General features: G+C 34.1%; 2 pseudogenes; both read left to right on the plus strand.

Moving 5' to 3' along the window:
• Positions 1-9,049: 9,049 nt before the first annotated feature.
• On the plus strand, positions 9,050-10,038 carry LOC147927151 (uncharacterized; annotated as a pseudogene).
• Positions 10,039-10,376: 338 nt separating this feature from the next.
• LOC147927152 (uncharacterized) lies at positions 10,377-12,011 on the plus strand (annotated as a pseudogene).
• The last annotated feature ends 1,372 nt before the right edge of the window (positions 12,012-13,383 follow it).

A 13,383-nucleotide genomic window follows, 5' to 3' on the forward strand; every position in this document is an offset into this window, starting at 1 on the left:
CAATTGCATGGTCTCAACTCGTCACGCTTCTTATGGATACTTCCTTGGGCCATGAAATTCTCTTCCTCTTCCGTTATAGCTTCCAACTAACCATTCACTCTTTGTGGGTGGAAAGAAACAACAAGCGCAATGGCGGTACAGTTACTCCCTCAAACCAACTAGTCCGGCGACTGGATCAACAAGTAAGAAACTGGTTACTTTCAATCCAAGAATAGGGAATGGGAGATTTCGGGATTGCCTCGTGACAAGTTTGCCTCACGCTATCCTCTTAACTAAGATACTAGTCTTTTAATTATCTGAAATGTCTGTTTTCACTTTTTCTTATTGACAAAAGCTGCATTTGATGTAAACAATTTTTTCGAATTAATTTTACATTTTTTTACAAAAAAAAAGATATGATCTATAGGTGTAACTCATTGATGATAGTAGATTTCTGGAGATTGTTTCCCACGAGATGTGTATGCTAAGCATATAAAAGATTGGTTGCCACGCTCTTTAAAAATTTCCCGTCTCTGGAAGTTTTATTAATTTCACATAATCACATTAATTAAATGATGAATCTTATCAAACCGAGAGTTATGTCTAGGTTAATTCTGATTTTACGGACAATGTATGTAGTTTTTTTTTTTTCATTTGAAATTTTTATTATTGAAACTTGTTGTGGAACCATGGTGAAATACAACGCCCAAAAGAGGGAACATTAAGTTGGCGGACAAAGTTTATGTCCCCAAAGTCTAAGGCCGGAAGAAAGAGAGATTTCTCCGGAAAATAAACCCAAAACAAAGGAAACTAAAGATAATACAACAAAACAGAAAATTTAAACCCAAATCGCAAAACCTTTTACTAAGAACAGAAGAAACCAAGCTAAAATCTTAAGAGAAGCAAAAGAACCAAGAAGCAAATAACCTCTTCTTTTGAATCACGTGCGACTGAGATTTACCAAGGGTGCCCGCGGCTAACACGATAGTAACATCAACCACCTCCTATCACAATGAGAGCTGATCTTTCGAAACCAAGAACCAAGGACTTCATAACCTGGGAAGCAAGACAACTGAGTTAAGAGAATCTCTTGCTGTCAAAAAGAACACACTTTCGGATACGACGACGGCAACCAAAGCACCAATTACCTAATAACGTCTAGTTAGAGCCCTTCAAAACGTGATCCTATCTAAACAGATCTGGAAGCGAAGACAAGGAGAGAGGCGAATTCACGATGGGGTGGGCATTCGGGTATCCTTTCGGGTTTCGGGTCGGGTATTTCAAGTTTTTGGGTTTAGAAACATAAGACTCATTCAGATATTTTTAGATTTCGGGTCGGGTTCGGATAAACACCCATCGGGTTTAGGTATTTTTGGGTTTCACCCAATGTCTGAAATTATATTTCGGGTTCGGATCAGATTTGTAATTTGTTAATCGAAACCAAAGTAAAAGAGCCTGAAATCAATCCAAATTCATTAAAAATGATTATAATCATAAATTTTAAAAAAACCAAAGTTATCAAGCCAAATTGAATTCATGAAAAGAAAAGGACAATTCTAAATAACAAAATACTAAATTCACAAGCCGATAATTTTTTACTTCTTAAAACATCAAATGGCATCAAATTCAAAGTTAAAACTATATAATCTATCTAAATTAACGTATGAAAATTGACATATTTAAAAATGAAAACTAATTTATCTTGTAAGTTGTAATAGTGATTATAAAATTACTTCTGAAACTTGTAAATTAACTCAACCTATTGTTAAATATATGTAACTTTGGATAGTTCGGATATACCCAATCGGGTTCGGGTACCCATTTCATTTACTAAAAACATCTAATTAGATATTTTTAAAGTTCAGATTCGGATTTGGATTAGATATTTTCAATCGGGTTCGAATTAAATTTTTGGGTTGGGATTTTTCCCATCCCTAACTCACGTTTAGGGAGAGAAAAAAAAAAGGGTTTTTTGATTACTTATTTTCAAATGTAATCATGATGTATGTAGCTCATTAATTAACAAATCATTTGAGCTACATATGATATTTTTCCCATCATATGATATTTATATCACAGTCTTTTTGACATATTATTGAAGGATGGTGATCGGTGCCGGTATGCCATTTTCGGATGTGTAACGCAAAAAAATTTAAACATATCTTTTTCATATACTAGAAAAAACTATAGACAGTAGTAATGTATATGAAAAAAAAAATCATTTTCAAACTTTCATATAGGGTTTACAATTTCCATAAACAGTTGAAAAACCACAAACAGTTAGTTATTGTGTTTTTATTTGCGAAATCTGGCTATACTTGCATTTTAATTGGTTTGCGAAATCCTTCATCAAATTCACGTAGTTGACCTTGTGTCATATGGTTTAACGACGCTGATGATCGATCATTGATGCGATGTAACAGAATCATTATTGGAAACGAAACTATCGGATTTACAACTATTATTTACCAATTTACCAATGACGAAAAAAAATATTATAAATTCAAAATCAACAATTAACTTCAAAAACAATGATTTTTGTATAAAGAAAAGCAAATTGACTCACATACTTGCAAAAAAAAGCTGATCAAAAAAAGCTCGGGCCAACCCGAAAATCCCTTTAACAAATATATTTGTATTTTTTTTTAACATTTTTGTTTGATTGCAATATTTAATTAATAATTTATTGTAAATAAAGTTTTAAACTCTAATCATAGTTTTCATATTTACTCAATAACCATATTTTATACTTTAAAATTTTTATTAATGACATTTTATATGAATTATATATTGGTTTATTTGGTTAAAGTATCGAAATTTTATTTAGTTTTAAACCTTTTCTATTAAATTAAGTTGGTTGTAGTGAATATAGATGAGTTATTGAATTTTTGATTGATTTGTTTTATAATGCACCTTCAAACACTGCTTTTTAAGACTTATAAGTTTGAATTTTCGATCGATAAAATAAGCCCGAAAAAGCCCGAAAAGTCCTGTAGCCCTGTTAGGGGCGGGCTCGGGCTTTTAAATATAGGTTCGGAAATATTTCGGGTCGGGCCGGGCCGGGCTCAAACATATGCGGGCTTTACGGATTTTGGGCCAGGCCGGGCCGGGCCAGCCCGATTGACACCCCTAGGTTTCGTAGATGACACATATCGATCATTCTTTGCTTTGAACAAACGAGTCTACTTTTCTTCATATCTTCCGTAGATGATCCATATCGATCATTTTCTTCATTCTTCTGAAGAGAGATAGACCTTCACCATTGACATTCGTCTTTGAGGTCAATCTTCTGCATGTTATTTGCTGCCTCGTTAAAAACCTTATCATGGAAAAACCCAGTGGGATAAAAACCATAATAAGGGAAAAAGAGTGCAGCTACGCGAATCATCATATTCTCCCCCTGGAAGTATCATCTTCAAAAGATGCATTTTGATCTCTGAAGTTGCATTCTGAATGAGGTAGTCGGAAGCACCTTTGTAAGTAACTCTGCTACATTGTTACTTGAGTTGATGGACGGGCGATCAATTTCTTTATTCTTCTCGAATTCTTGAGTGTAAGAGAGGAATATGTCTTGTTTTGTCTCTCTTGGTGTAGCTTCCTTTGATTTGGGCGACATATGCAACATAGTCTTCAACAAGCATTAACTAGTTGATGCCGATCGAACCCTCTGTTTGAAGTTCTTCGCCAACATGTTACGAGGCTCCAATCTTAGGTAGAGAACTATTGGTTGACGTTCGGGCATCATCCGAGCCATTAGGGATTCTCGATATGGCATATGAAGCACAGTTATTTTGGCATGACTTGAACAAGCAACGGCAAAAGTCTATCACTGAAACGTCGCAAAGTCGTTGTTTTGCGATTTATCTTTATATTGATCCGATATAGATCTTCCATCTGCAAAACCAACTAAACCAAACTTGGGGGTTCCAAAATATATTAAGCCCAAGTTAATCATACCTTTGCAATAGAAGATATATTTTAACTCATACTCAAAATATACTCATAGAGAATGAGTTATATGCTGCAAAGAGATTAGTAGAAAATGCTATGCACAATTCATATGATATATAAATGCTCGTCAGCATTTATATATGATCTTATATGACTATATATATATAAATGACTTCCTTTAGAAGTGATTGGTATAACATCTATTTTGAAAGATGTTTACAAGATCTTTTATTCCAAATAACTCTTCAAGAGTTTTGATAATGTTCAAAATCATCACTGTTATGAGTTCTCGAGAACATAATCATGATATCATATATCTTTCGGGATAAGATCTTCAATCATCCCACGAGATGTATTTCAAGTCATCATATAACATCAATTTTGATTGATATAGGGTACTTTAACAAAACATGGCACGACACACCATTTTGTTATATATCATTATACCCTTTTGATGCTTGGACCACTAGTCCAAAAATTACTCGTCTTTCATACGAGTTTAATATAGACTTGACTATCTCTTTATTGGCCAATATATATCTCTATACACTCACAGAGCGGAGATTTATGATCCTCTTTAATCACATTTGCGCAATATCATTTTATTGTCGACATTATGTATTTGGTTCCATATTTCCAGTGATGACATGGTTAATCAAGATCTCTTTAATCATTATATAAATGATTTTATTCAGGTACCTGATTTCGTTATTAACCATATCAATCGGTTTTTCTGCTCCTCTTGAGTAGTATATTTGCTCCTCCTAAGGAGTTTATGTGCTCCTCTCTAGGAGTCTATTAGCCCTTCTTTAAGAGTCTATCTACTCCTCTTTAGGAGTTCATTTGCTCCTCTTTTGAGAGTATAATCCTCTTTTTAATTTGCTCTTTTTCTTTTCGAGGATTTTATTTATCTTAGGAACCAAAGTAGTCTATCACGTTTCTTATGTGTCATAGACTTAGTATGTCATCTGTCAGAGACATATTTTATTGGAGCATTTTTAGTTGGGATGTTAGATTTCTCAGAACTACAAGTTCATATTCATTTAAGCGAGGATCAATATGAAATCTCATTCATCAGCTTTTTGCATTTGATTTGCAGTATACATTTTGAATAGTGGTCTTTTGAACGTTTGAACAATCAAGTTCACATTCATTATATTCATTTGTTCAAAGATCCAAACTATTATTCTATGATTTCCCCATAGTGATGGGATCTTTATCAACTAACATGATGATATGCAAATCTTGCAATAGGCACATCTCTCATAAGATGGCGTTAACATTATTAGAGCGGAGACTCATCTATCACATCTATATATTTCATCCTCTGTGGATGATATTTTTATGCGGTGTGGGGGAGCATTTGTATATCACACACCCATAAGATTCATAATGAGAAATATTTAATCTCCAACCATAAATATATAACATGGAAGAAATATTTCATTATAAATTGTTGGTCTCATATATAATATTTGACTACATGCAAAACTGCATGTTCCATGTTTTGACATGGAGATTAAATCACCAAGAACCGTTTTGCAATCTCTAAGGATTGCGCTATGAACGATTCATTATAGCTCATTTCAAGAGTGAACATCATGGATGTTTCACTTTATCACATGCGACATAAATATGTGATAAACTATAGGATATGACTTCACCATAGTTATATCGCTATGGGGTGTCAAATTTACCAAAGATTATCGACTTATTGTCGATGTGGGATTCCTTTAATTCTCCCCCTCGAGATGATAACTCTTGGAGTTCATTCATCTCGTACTGAATCCCACTTTAGGATCAACAACATACCGATTTGGGTCATGTGTATTATCTTAGATCCTTATCAAGATGTGGGACTAGTATTATCCCCTCTAAAGATGATGACTTTTATGACCATTCATCTTTGACCGAATCTTATTTTTAGATCGGTTATTTTTGGGGTTTAATTTAGGGATTTATTAAAGAAATCAAACCATCATATATATACAATGAGCTTGTTAATCCAAAAGGATGGTGAATGAACCAACATTATATGATTCTGGAGGCATAGCCTACTACAGAATTAAGGAGGAGGTATATAACCATCACTCCATAAACAATAAATAGAAAATTTAAATGAATTTAAATAAACTTAAATAAATTCAATATAAATTAGATGTTACATGAAATGTGAATGAAGTGCAGTGCTTACAACCTCATGAAATGTGAACGGGAACATGCAATACTTTTAAACAAATTCACAATGATTTTTAGTATCATTGATTGACCGGGATGGCTTGACCGGTAATACTATGCTTGATGCCTTAGGGAATTTCATATTTACTATCATTTTGCCATCTTTGTTTTTTCATGATATAATCATATACACGCGTGTCTCCAATATGGTTGATCTTGTGATACCATATTTATTTATAGTCTCAACATAATAATTTTCTTAAGACAAAATGTCTCTGAAACTTCATGAGTTTCTTTGAGACTTTGGAGAATGTTAGACATCGATAATTATGAATATGATGTCTTTGAAAGTCGAGAGACTAACTCACCTAGACCTTCCAATTATGCTTGCATTGTCTATGATACACTGACATGTGCTTCGTATTTTCTCATAAGAGAAATATATTTTTGATTTTAAAGATATTTCATTATCTTTAAATCTCATATAACACATATAGTTATTGTTTATGAATAAACAAAATTAAATAAACAAACATAAAATCAGAAAATAAAATAAGAGCTATAGCCTTATATATAAGAATTTAATAGACATAACTTTTCTTTGATCGTAGCGTAGGCAGAGCCTATCATATATAACGATCAATCCAGAAAAGACAAAGCTTTTTATTTGTCATAAATGAGGCAGAACCTCTATATGTATAACGATCAACCCGGAAAAGACAAAGCTTTTTATTTGATCATGAATGAGGCAGAACCTCTATATGTATAACGATCAACCCGGAAAAGACATAGCCTTATATTGAGAACATAAAACACATAGCCAAACAAAATACCCCTAAAGCTCCAAGAGACACAAAACAGCGAGAACTCAAAACATCCCCAACCAAAGCTTTCAGTGAGGCATTTCGTCGAGCACGTGATAGAATAGAAGCCATGGCATGTAAGCATACATATCGTTTGTAAATAAATTAAAATTAGTGTTTTGTATTTTTTAATTTAAATTGTTTTGAAAATTAAGGGTAAAACTGGGTTTTAATTATTATAAAACCTATATGGCCAAACCTAAAAATTAAAAGTATATATGGACATTTTAAAAGAAAAATGTCATTTTTTCTAAATTTCCCTAAATATAAGCCTAAAGAGTACACATAACATGTGTCCAAAAATATAGCATGTCTCCCTTGCAAAAATAGGAAAACTATCTTTCAAACCTTTTTCTTTCCTCTTGGAATAATGTTTGCTGGCTACACAGATTATTAGTTTGTTGCAGTCTACACATAACAACTGAATCAAGAATTGGATTTATAAAATGACATACTGTGCACCAATAAACATAATTTATATGATCTATATCACTACAAGAACCATGCCATTTGCGACTACTGTTTGTGACTGATTGTTTAGTCGCAAAAATTTGCGACGTTTTTGCGACTGTTTTAAGACCTATTAACGACCATATAAAATACGGAAGGAAAACCGTCACAAATTTACGATGAAACAACACAGTCACAAAAACATCTCACGTTTGCGACCGCATACATACTCTTTGGTGACTGATATTATTTCGTCGCAAAACAAGATGCATTTTGTGACTACTTTGCAACTGCCATTTTGGTACGTGAGAATAGTCGCAAATAAGTCGCAAAATAGAGACTTATTTGCAACGACTTTTTCGAGCATCATTTAGTAGCAAAGTCGTCGCTGCATGTCGGCAAAAAACGTTGAGAATGTGGAAGATAGATGTACTCAACTTTTGGGACTCTTATGAAAATGGTTGCAAAAGAGTCTTACCATGTCGGCAAAAAACGTGCAAAAAATGTGTTAGGTGTACTGAAATTTTGTGACTCTCTCTATAATAGTCGCAAAAGAGTGGCAAAATTTCTCTTATATATATGCCACCACTTCTTCTTTCATTTACATCGACATCAAAGAGAAAAAAACGTGAGAAAGAAGAAAAAAAACGTGAGAAAGAAAAATAAAATAATGTGGAACAATCCGTCAAGAGCATGGATGTACAATCGGATCGATCCGTTCACTAATCATATCTCATTGGATTATTCGGCGGGTGTGGAAGAGTTCATTGATTTTGCCTGTAGCCATGCACAAAATAGCAGAGGTAGGTTTTACTGCCCTTGTGTAGTATGTCAATATTCAAAGTCTTTAAAAGCTGCCTCAGTTTTGAATCATTTGCTAAGTAGGGGGTTTATGCCTAACTATTATGTATGGTATGCACATGGTGAAGATTATGATGTTGTTGGGGAGGGAACTAGTAGTCATTATGCTAATAATGCAGATTATGCTAGTGCTAGTGAACCAATGGGATTTGATGGGGAGAAAATATATGCTAGGATGGTGAATGATGCATTTCATGGTTTTGTACCATATAACGAGTATCATGAACATGAAAGTGGAAATGATCATGTTCATGAACAACCCACCCAAGAAGCAAAACGGTTTTATGATATGTTAGCTGCTGCAAACACTTCACTGTATGATGGATGTCGGGAAGGGCAGTCGCAGTTATCGTTGGCAGCTCGGTTCATGAACAATAAGGTCAACTACAATTTGTCTGAAAATTATATGGATTCATGGACAGGATTGTTTACGGAGTACTTATCATAGGGTAATCAGCCAACCGGTTCATACTATGAGACAGAGACTTTGATGCAAAAGCTAGGATTACTGTGTCATACACATGATGTATGTATAGATAACTGTATGCTCTTTTGGAAAGATGATGAGAAGTTGGAGCATTGCAAGTTCTGCGGGAAACAAAGGCATAAGGCTAGTGAAGGAAGAACAAGAATATCATTCAGCAAGATGTGGTATTTACCGATTGCGGAAAGGCTGAAGAGAATGTACCAATCTGAGAAGACTGCAGCTTCTATGAGATGGCACGCTGAACATAGCTCTGAGGAGGGATTAATGTGTCATCCTTCAGATGCGGCTGAGTGGAAGAATTTCCAGCAATTGTATCCCTCATTTGCAGCAGAACCGCGTAATGTTTATCTTGGATTATGTACAGATGGTTTCAATCCTTTTGGGATGTCGAAACAATATTCGTTATGGCCAGTGATATTGACTCCATACAACTTGCCTCCTGGGATGTGCATGAACACGGAGTATTTGTTTCTGATGATTTTGAATTCAGGACCGAATTATCCACGAGCTAGTCTTGACGTTTTTCTCCAACCATTGATCGATGAATTAAAAGAGTTATGGTATAATGGAGTGGAGGCATATGATGTGTCCTTAGATCAAAATTTCAACCTTAAAGTTGTCCTTTTGTGGACTATCATCGATTTCCCATCATATGGCATGTTGTCATGATGGACAACACACGGAAGATTAGCTTGCCCAATTTGTATGGACGATACAAATGCATTTCAATTGCCAGCTGGTAGGAAGACATGTTGGTTTGATTGCCACAGGAGATTTCTTCCTGCTAATCATCCAATGCGAAAGGATAAAAAACACGTTCTGAAAGGTAAACACGCAGTGAACGACTATCCACCGCAATATTTGATGGGTGAACAGGTCTTACATGAGCGTATAAGAAATGTCGAACCGCCAAAGACATCTGACTACTGAGAAAATGGGCATGAAAATAAAGTGGATGGCTATGGAAGTTGGCATAATTGGCACAAAGAAAGCATCTTGTGGAAGCTCCCGTATTGGACCGATTTTAACTTACGACACAATCTTGATGTGATGCATATTGAGAAGAATATTCTCGATAATCTCATGTACACTGTTATGAATGTGAAAGATAAATCAAAAGACAATGTGAGGTCCCGCTTGGATGTTGCAAGATTTTGTGATCGAAGTCAATTACATGTTGATGCTGGTGGGAGAGCTCCTTTTCCTATTTGGAGATTGAGTGCGAAAGGAAAAAAAAAACCTACCTCAATGGGTCAAAGAAGATGTTAAATTTCCAGATGGGTACATAGCTGATTTAGCTAGTTGTGCAGACATCAAGGTTGGGAAGTTTTCAGGAATGAAAAACCATGATTGCCATGTCTTTATGGAACGATTGCTTCCATTTGTGTTTGCAGAGTTGTTACCACGTGACGTGCATCTTGCATTATTAGGTAAAAATTTGATATATATATATATATATATATATATATTTATATATATATATATATGTCAATTTAATTTCATATATATGTCAAATTAATTATTGATTTTATTAATATATTGTAGGGATCGGATCATTTTTCTGTGACTTAAGCAGTCGATCATTGGAGCTAAGTCACATCCAAGTCATGAAAGCGAATATTGTGATAATGTTGTGCAATTTAGAGAAAATATTCCCACCTTCGTTCTTTGATGTCATGAAGCACTTCCCTGTACACCTACCATATGAAGCCGAACTTGGTGGTCTAGTCCAGTATAGGTGGATGTATCCATTCGAAAGGTTTTTTAAACGCTTGAAAGGAAAGGCGAAGAACAAAAGATATCCAGCGGGATCAATGGTTCAATCATATATTAATGATGATATATCTTACTTCTCAGAACACTACTTTGCTTTAAACATTTCTACAGCTAGTAGAAGGAGGTATTTCATACTTACTGTATAATATATAATGGTCTTTTAAATTTATATGAAAAGGTAATTAAAATTTTAAATATTTTCCAGGTCATTGCGATATGATGAGGGTGAAGTTCCTGTATATCTAGTACCCGTACCGGATATATTCACTCAAGTCAGTCGTCCTAGTGGCCAAACTACAGAGTTTTGGCTGTCTGAGAAAGATCAAAAATGCGCACATGCATACGTATTGCGAAATTGTGATTACTTTCGTCCCCTAGAGAGGTATTTATTTCAGATTTATTTTTATAGCGATTTCTCTTTAATATATTTATGGATTAATTGTCTTCTATATGTTGGGAAAAACAGTGTGTTGGACGATCAAATACGGTATGAATATCCAGAACTCACTGATGGTGAAGTCACATCGAAAAGAGATGAAGATTTTAGCGATTGGGTTCGCCAATATGTAAGTATATGTAAATAAATTAATATAGAAAAATATTTTACTGAATGGGTTCACTTCCGACAATTTATATTTTATTCTTATGTAGGTGTCTACAATGAAACGTGTTCACATTTTTCCTCCATGGGTCCATGAATTGGTTGAAGGTCCAGAAAACAAAGTCAAGTCGTGGCCTATGTATTTTACCAGAGGTTACATGTTTCACACGCGGGAACATGGGCAGACCAAAAAGACAATGAATTATGGGATATATGTCTGAGGGCAAAATTATTTTAAAGCATCTATGGAGAATGATTTTTTTGGGACCGTTGAAAACATAATCGAGCTTGAGTATCCTGGCATTATTAACCTAAAGATCACACTTTTCTACTGTGACTGGTTTGACCCAACGGTTGGCAAAGGTATCCACATGACAAACGGAGGCATCATAGACGTGCTTCCATCAAGAAAATACCAAAATTACGAACCATTTATTTTAGGTTAAGTTTCTTTTCATTAAATATTTAATTTACCTACATACGTATATATATTATTAAATATATATTAATTTAATATGTTCTATTTCTTTATATAGGTTCTCAAGCTGATCAAGTGTGTTATCTATCATATCCATACACTAAACGACCTCACAAATCGTGGCTTACAGTGTGCAAAGTCAATCCAAGGAATGTTGTTCAAGGGAAGTTTAACGAAAATGACTTGGTTATATTGCAACAAACTTTTATTGAGGCAACTCCGACTTTGGTTGAAGAAATCATCATTGAAAGTTTAGTCGACGAGATTCATCAAGATGAACCAATAGATTTTGAGATAGAAGATGCTGAAGGAGAAGACGAATTTCAATGTAACTTGTCAACATCTGATGATGAAGATGAAGATGAAGAACTTGCATACGAAGACTAAATGTGCATCTGATTTGTAAAATATTGTCTCTATGTGTGATTTCTGTTAAAATAAAATAAACTTATTTCAATTATAGTAAACCTTAATAGATTGATTAATCTGGCAATTTGCAAGTAAAAGTATCCACAATTAAAAATATAGTCACAAAACAGTCGCACATTAGCGACCGTTTAATAACTAAACAACTTTGTAACCGTTGTGCGACTACTTTGAAACCACGAGCGGATACCGTTTTGCGACTAAATTGCGACTAACACCTGAATTAGCAACGTTACTGCGACTCTTTTCCCACTCTTGATATTTTTATATCTTAAATTTCATTTTTGAGATGTATGTACATCCTTTGTTATACAATTATACTTGTATTTGACTGAATTTAGTCACTAAAACTTTTTGAAGGTCAAAAATTTCAATGTTAACAATATAAACATGCATATGTTCCAAAACCATTTTTGGACAAACATGTCACCATGGAAGAATATGTAGGAGTTTAGGAAAATGTAAAACTTCTGTTTTAAAAGTCATGTTTTACATACTCTTTACTACTACTATAAGTGATTTATGGATGCAAATAAGCTCATAATGTGTGAAAATCAAACTTTTAAGTTGACTAATAACAGACAGTCACAAAAGCGTAACACTTTGCCACCAAGTCGCAACTATTTTGCGACTGTTATGCAACTGTTTTGCAACTAAAGTGCGACTAACACCTGAATTAGCAACGTTACTGCGACTCTTTTCCCACTCTTGATATTTTTGTATCTTAAATTTCATTTTTGAGATGTATGTACATCCTTTGTTATACATTTATACTTGTATTTGACTGAATTTAGTCACTAAAACTTTTTGAAGGTCAAAAATTTCAATGTTAACAATATAAACATGCATATGTTCCAAAACCATCTTTGGACAAACATGTCACCATGGAAGAATGTATAGGAGTTTAGGAAAATGTAAGTCTTCTGTTTTAAAAGCCATGTTTTACATACTCTTCCTATTTTATATACTCTTTACTACTAATATGAGTGATTTATGGATGCAAATAAGCTCATAATGTGTGAAAATCAAACTTTTAAGTTGACTAATAGCAGACAGTCACAAAAGAGTAACACTTTGCCACCATGTTGCAACTGTATTGCGACTGTTATGCAACCGTTTTGCAACTAAAGTACTACTAACACCTGAATCAGCAACGTTACTGCGACTCTTTTCCCACTCTTGATATTTTTGTATCTTAAATTTCATTTTTGAGATGTATGTACATCCTTTGTTATACAGTTATACTTGTATTTGACTGAATTTAGTCACTAAAACTTTTTGAAGGTCAAAAATTTCAATGTTAACAATATAAACATGCATATGTTCCAAAACC

The sequence above is a fragment of the Camelina sativa genome, chromosome 15 (genome assembly GCF_030686135.1).
Source record: "Camelina sativa cultivar CO46 ecotype springtype chromosome 15, ASM3068613v1".
Classification (NCBI taxonomy): Eukaryota; Viridiplantae; Streptophyta; class Magnoliopsida; order Brassicales; family Brassicaceae; genus Camelina; species Camelina sativa.